The sequence below is a fragment of the Arachis hypogaea genome, chromosome 3, assembly GCF_003086295.3.
Source record: "Arachis hypogaea cultivar Tifrunner chromosome 3, arahy.Tifrunner.gnm2.J5K5, whole genome shotgun sequence".
In the NCBI taxonomy this organism is placed as follows: Eukaryota; Viridiplantae; Streptophyta; class Magnoliopsida; order Fabales; family Fabaceae; genus Arachis; species Arachis hypogaea.
This window is the reverse complement of record NC_092038.1, coordinates 132368386-132374385: the sequence shown is the minus strand read 5'-3', so window position 1 is coordinate 132374385 and position 6000 is coordinate 132368386.

Below are 6000 nucleotides of genomic sequence, written 5' to 3'. Positions count from 1 at the left end.
TTTAGTAATATATGCACTCATGATTAGATTATTATTTTCTTTTAATTAACAAAAGTATTAGTAAATACTTGTATATATATATTAAAAATTTATCTTAGTTCTTTTTTATATTTTGATTCGATAAACTTTAATTATTATTTATTTTTTAATTAGTTTACTTTTTTAAGTAATATGGTGATAATAAATTATATTTTTATTCTTCATATTATAAAATAATATACAATAAAATAATATAAATAAATTATTTTAATAATTTTATTATATGTATTTAAAATATATACGTTAATAAAATATATTAAATATAATTATTTTAATGAAGTTATTTAATATGATATAATTTAATATCATGAAAAAAATAAATAAATTTTAAAATACTTTACTTTTATATATGTACTGTAATATATAAAGATTTTTTTAACATCTAATTATATGTTTGTTGTTATAAATATTAAAATATTTTTATATAATAATAGGTGTATAAATTATATAAAAAAATTTTAATAATTTATATTGCCAATAAATTCGGGACAACGATCCATTAATATTAGTCTTTTTATTTTTTATTTTTTTTGGTTTCTTATGTATCTTTCAACCCGACAGGCCAAGAACTAATACGTCGCGGTACTGAGCTCCATTTAAGGGTTTGTCGCTGGTCAATGGATTGCTGTATACACAAGACAGGATTCGAACTCCCGATACTTAGTTAAGCGGATTAGTGAGTTAACTATTAGACCAACCTAACTTGATTTAATATTAGTCTTTTTAATTCATGTAATATCCAAATTCAATACGGCCCAATATTCTCATGGAAGCCCAATAAAAACACCATTATTTCAATGTGGTTTGTAACTAACAAGAGTCAAATCATGTCCAAAAAAAAAAAGCAAGGGTCAAAACATCACTGCTTTATTTAATCTAATGGGCATCAATTGTAATTATGAAAAATAGCTGGATAAAATTGTCTATATATAGCTGTTCTGTACAAATCGCAGCAGAGCCACCAATTTAGTATATTCTCTAAAGGTCTTTGTAGGACTAGAATTACCTTTTTTTATTATAGACAATTCTCTAAATCAGTGAGTTTTTTAATTTTGATATGGATTCGATGAAGGAGTATCGTAGCGATATGGGGGTTTGTGGTGTTTCACCGAGATGTGACGGCGGTGTCGAAGAAATCGGTGGCACCGATTGAGGAACGGAAATCGGTGGGTCTAGTTTGAGACTCCTTTGTCCACACGTTACGCATGCAGTTGACTTTTTGGTTGGCATGTAACTCCCTATCCCAAGACCAGTGATTCACCCTCTCCCAATACTATCTCTTTCACTCTCACTCTCATTCTCACTCTCACTCTCGTATCCCTTTCTGCTTACTCTCAACCCCACCACTTTTTTTATTTTACCATTGTTGGACCACAACAATCTGCTAGAAAATTTAAACAAAAATGTCAAGAAGACCAAAAATTAAAGAAGTAAATCAACCAGAATTTTATATTGTTAATTATCTTGGACATATATGTAAGTTTTTATCTTTTAATAATCTGATTTAATGATAATAATAGTGATAATATTAGATTTTATTAGCAATATATATTATAATGGCAGTAAGTAGAGATTAAGCATGTATGTATGCATGATTTTATTATTAGGTGGTTAGAAATAGAAATTAAAATAGGAATTAACTATGTATGTATGTATGAATGATATGGTTAGTAAGTAAATTCTACTGGCGATAAAGAAATGGGGGTTTTGTGAGCTCTTTCTAGTTTTTGTATGCACTAACGGGCAAATCGGACGGACCGACCGCGTGAACTTCCAAATCGGTGGGTCCGATTGGTTCACCCCGGATTAAAATAAAATTTTTTGCCACCAGTAATCGGTCCCACCGATTACTGCACTCTTCGGGTAAAATATTTCGCCACCCAGAAATCGGTGCCACCGATTTCATGTTGCTCAACATCTCCCTCACACAAATCGGTGGGTCCGATTTGTGTTACTTCCTCTTTGCTTGAAATCAGTGGGTCCAATTTCTTCTCCCCAAGATTTCAAAAAACAACGTCGTCATAACAATGTAAATCACCCGTAATGATCATATCCCAGTATAACTCACACCCCCAAATCATATCCAAAAAAATCAGCCTAAATCAGTGTCTGAGTGGTATGAAATGATTTTTTTTCCTCTAACGAGTAAAATATCAAATTCATCTTTAAAAATTTATTCATTCATTAAATTAATCTCTAAAAATTTTAAATATATTTATTTTTTAAAAATTTTAAATTAATCACGTTAGTCATTCATCATTTTTATTACTAACAACATCAAAATTTATTAATGTGATACATTAAGTGACATCACATTAACTACTATATATACTTGACAATTCTAATTAGTTGTTAAGATGATAAATTTATAAAATTAGATTAAATCAATCATAAATTGTTAGAGATCTTGAGATATTGAAATCCCATAAATTGAAATTGATTTGTTCTAATTTCATAAATATATCATGTTAGTAGTTAATTAAGACTTTTAGGTATATCTTGAGGTGTTATTTAACACACTATATCAACAAATTTTGATGACATGAGTAATTGAAGTGATGGAAGAACTAATGTAACCAATTTAAAATTTTTAAAAAATAAATTTAATTAAAAAAAATTTTGGAGATTAATTTGAAACAATAAATAATCTTTTAAAAATGAATTTATCATTTACTCCCTCACAATTAAAATATGGAAACCTCTATAGTGCTGATACCAAAATTCAACATGTCATAATGTTCTTGTGTGTCAATTGTGGGAGCGCAACACATAGCCTCTACTACCAGGGTCAGATTTTATTACTGATAGTTACGGAATGGTTTCAGCAAGCTTAATTAACTACAATTATATTGTTAACTAAATAGTCTTTAGGCTGGTTACACGGTTTTAGGTGATGGGCAATGGGCTGTAGTAGTTAAGTTATTTCATTTTTGTGTGTGTTTAATTGGGACTGTTGAGTTATTTCATAATTACTATTTACTAATTTAGTTATTAATAATTAGATTAAGTCTTAATTTTTATTATATTTTTATTATAAATATTTTATTTCGTCTTCAAATTAATATTAATTTTTTTAAAAAATTATTATTTTTTATTATTTTTGCTCTTAAATCACTATAACATCCATTATGATTACTACAATTATAATTTTTGCTTTTATGTAGAAAAATATCATGATGGAAAAAATTGTATTTTTTGAAAGAAAAAAATTAATTTGATCACATGACTAAAATAAAAATCAAATAAAATGTTTGAAATAAAAATAAGACGTTTCAAAATTTAAAGATAAAATTAAAACTTAGTTGAAACGTTAAAAACTAATAGAAAAATAAAGTTTTAGAGTTAAATCCAAATAAAATAAATCCATGAAAGATGTATTACTAAAAAAATTCAGCTTTGGAATATTTTCCAAAATTAAAATAATATTGAGTATAAATAATTTTGATTGAATAAAAAAATATAATATGGATGAAAATTAAAATTTGGAAATTTTTTTTAAAATACGCATTAAAAATAAATTAAATAACTTATATATTTATATATATAAAAATATTATTTATATACTAAAATTAATAAGTAAAATCAATTATCATATATTTGTGTATATTATATCTCAAATGAATCTCTTGTAAATTAAAATTTCAGTTCGACTCTACTTTATGAGCAATGAGCAATGTATGCTAAATTTATTAATCTTGAATTTAATTTATCTATCGCTACAAATAAATATATATTTTATAAATAATATATAGCCTTATAAGATTAGTATATTCTAATGAAATTAGAGCCATAAGCTTTAACTTAATGTCATACTAATAATTAGTAGTAATCAAGAGTATCAGTAAATTATAAGATTTCCAGTTTTATACATAGCGATGAAGTTATGCTTATGACCAAGTTATGCTTATGACTTAATGTTGATAATGACAAAATGATATAGGAATTAATTATGTTAAAAATCTACCCGGATTGAATACAACTAGATTCTAAGAATTATTCATTGACCACACAATAAAGTTAACTAGATCAAATGTAAAAAGAAGGAAAGTTTAGTAATTTTATGGTTTCTAGATTGTTTAGACTGTGCCAACCTTGCAATAACCACGAATCATGTTTGCAACTCGAAGAATATTTCACAAAACCAATGTTTGCAACTTGGGAAATCTTCCATTTTCAAATGGGAACATTTTCGTTTCACTAATAGCTACTATTTGGATGATTTGGAGATTTCGCACAATAAAAATATTATATGCACACAAAAGATTAATATTATATTATACATTAAAATTAATTACTAAAATTTTTTATAAGTATAAAATATATATTAAAATATAAAATATACAGTGAAAATAAATTAAATAACGTATATTTATACACAAATATATAGTGACCGATTTTGATTGTTAATTTTAATATATAAATAATATTTTTATATATAAATATATAAGTTGTTTAATTTATTTTTAATATGTTTAAAAAAATCTTTTAAATTTTAATTTCCATCCACATTATATTTTTTTATTTAGTCAAAATTATTTACACTCAACATTATTTTAATTTTGAAAAAAAATCCAAGGCTGAATTTTTTTAGTAATACATTTTTATAGAATTTTTTTATTCGAATTTAATTCTAAAACTTTATTTTTCTATCAATCTCTAACGTTCAAATTAAGTCATAATTTATCTTTAAAATTTAAAATATTCTATTTTTACTTTAAATATTTTATTTTGTTTTATTTTAGTCATGTGATCAAAATTAAAGTTTTTTCTTTCAAAAATACCATTTTCTCCATGGTAATTTTCTTCTACGTAAATACAAAAATTATAATTATAGTAATCATAGTAGATGTTATAGTGATTTGAGAGCAAAATAATAAAATAATAAAAAAATATTTTTAAAAGAAAAAAAATTAACATTAACTTGAGGATGAAATAAAATATTTATAATAAAAATATAATAAAAATTAAGATTTAATCTAATTACTAATAACTAAATTAGTAAATAATAAGCATGAAATGACCAAACAATTTCAATTAGACACAAAAAGAAAAATAAAATAATCTAATTATTACAGTCCATTATTCAATACCTAAAATCCTTTAATCAGCTCAAATATTTTATTTAGTTAACAACATAATTGTAACTAATTAATATTCCATAACAGTTAATAATAAAATCTGATCCTAGTGACAAAGGCTTTCTACAATGACACACATGAACATTATGACATGTTGATTTTTGGTATTAGCACCATAAAAATTTTCTTAAAATATGACTAATTGATTTTTGTTGTTCTTTTCTTTAGTCATGTGAATTATTTTGTGAATCTCTTCGACAATAATTAATATAAATTACAAAGTTACATTATTAGTAGCATGAGATGACTTACACTAGATTTGTATGAATTATTTTTATTTGTACAAGACTGATTAGTTCTATCTAATCAACAAAATAATATCATTCTTTAAGACAATTGAATTGCGAATTTAAAAAAGAACCATCCCAATCTCTAATCCTAATATAAAAAGAGAAAATCAAGCACTTTAAATGAGTATTATAGCTAGCCATATGGTGTCATAATCACTATTTTACATACAACGATTCAACTATTTTTGAAAAGGACGTCATTTTACTGAGTAGGGAATAATCAGTCCCATACAAATAGATATAGTCCATGTCAAACTTATACATACCATCTCATACTACTAATGTTACAACTCAGTCATTTTCGTCAATCATTATTAGAGATATTCACAAAAAGACTTATATGTCTAATGGAAGAGAAAGAAAGGATCAATTAGTCATTTTTTATGGTTAGTAAGTATCAAGTGGCTTGTCAATTTGTAAAAAGATAAGGCCTAAAGAGAGTTTTATTATAACTAAAAAATATTCAATATTTCATATTTGAAATCTGAGAAAAATTCATCCACTTAATTTTGTTATTTAAAATAAAATTTAAT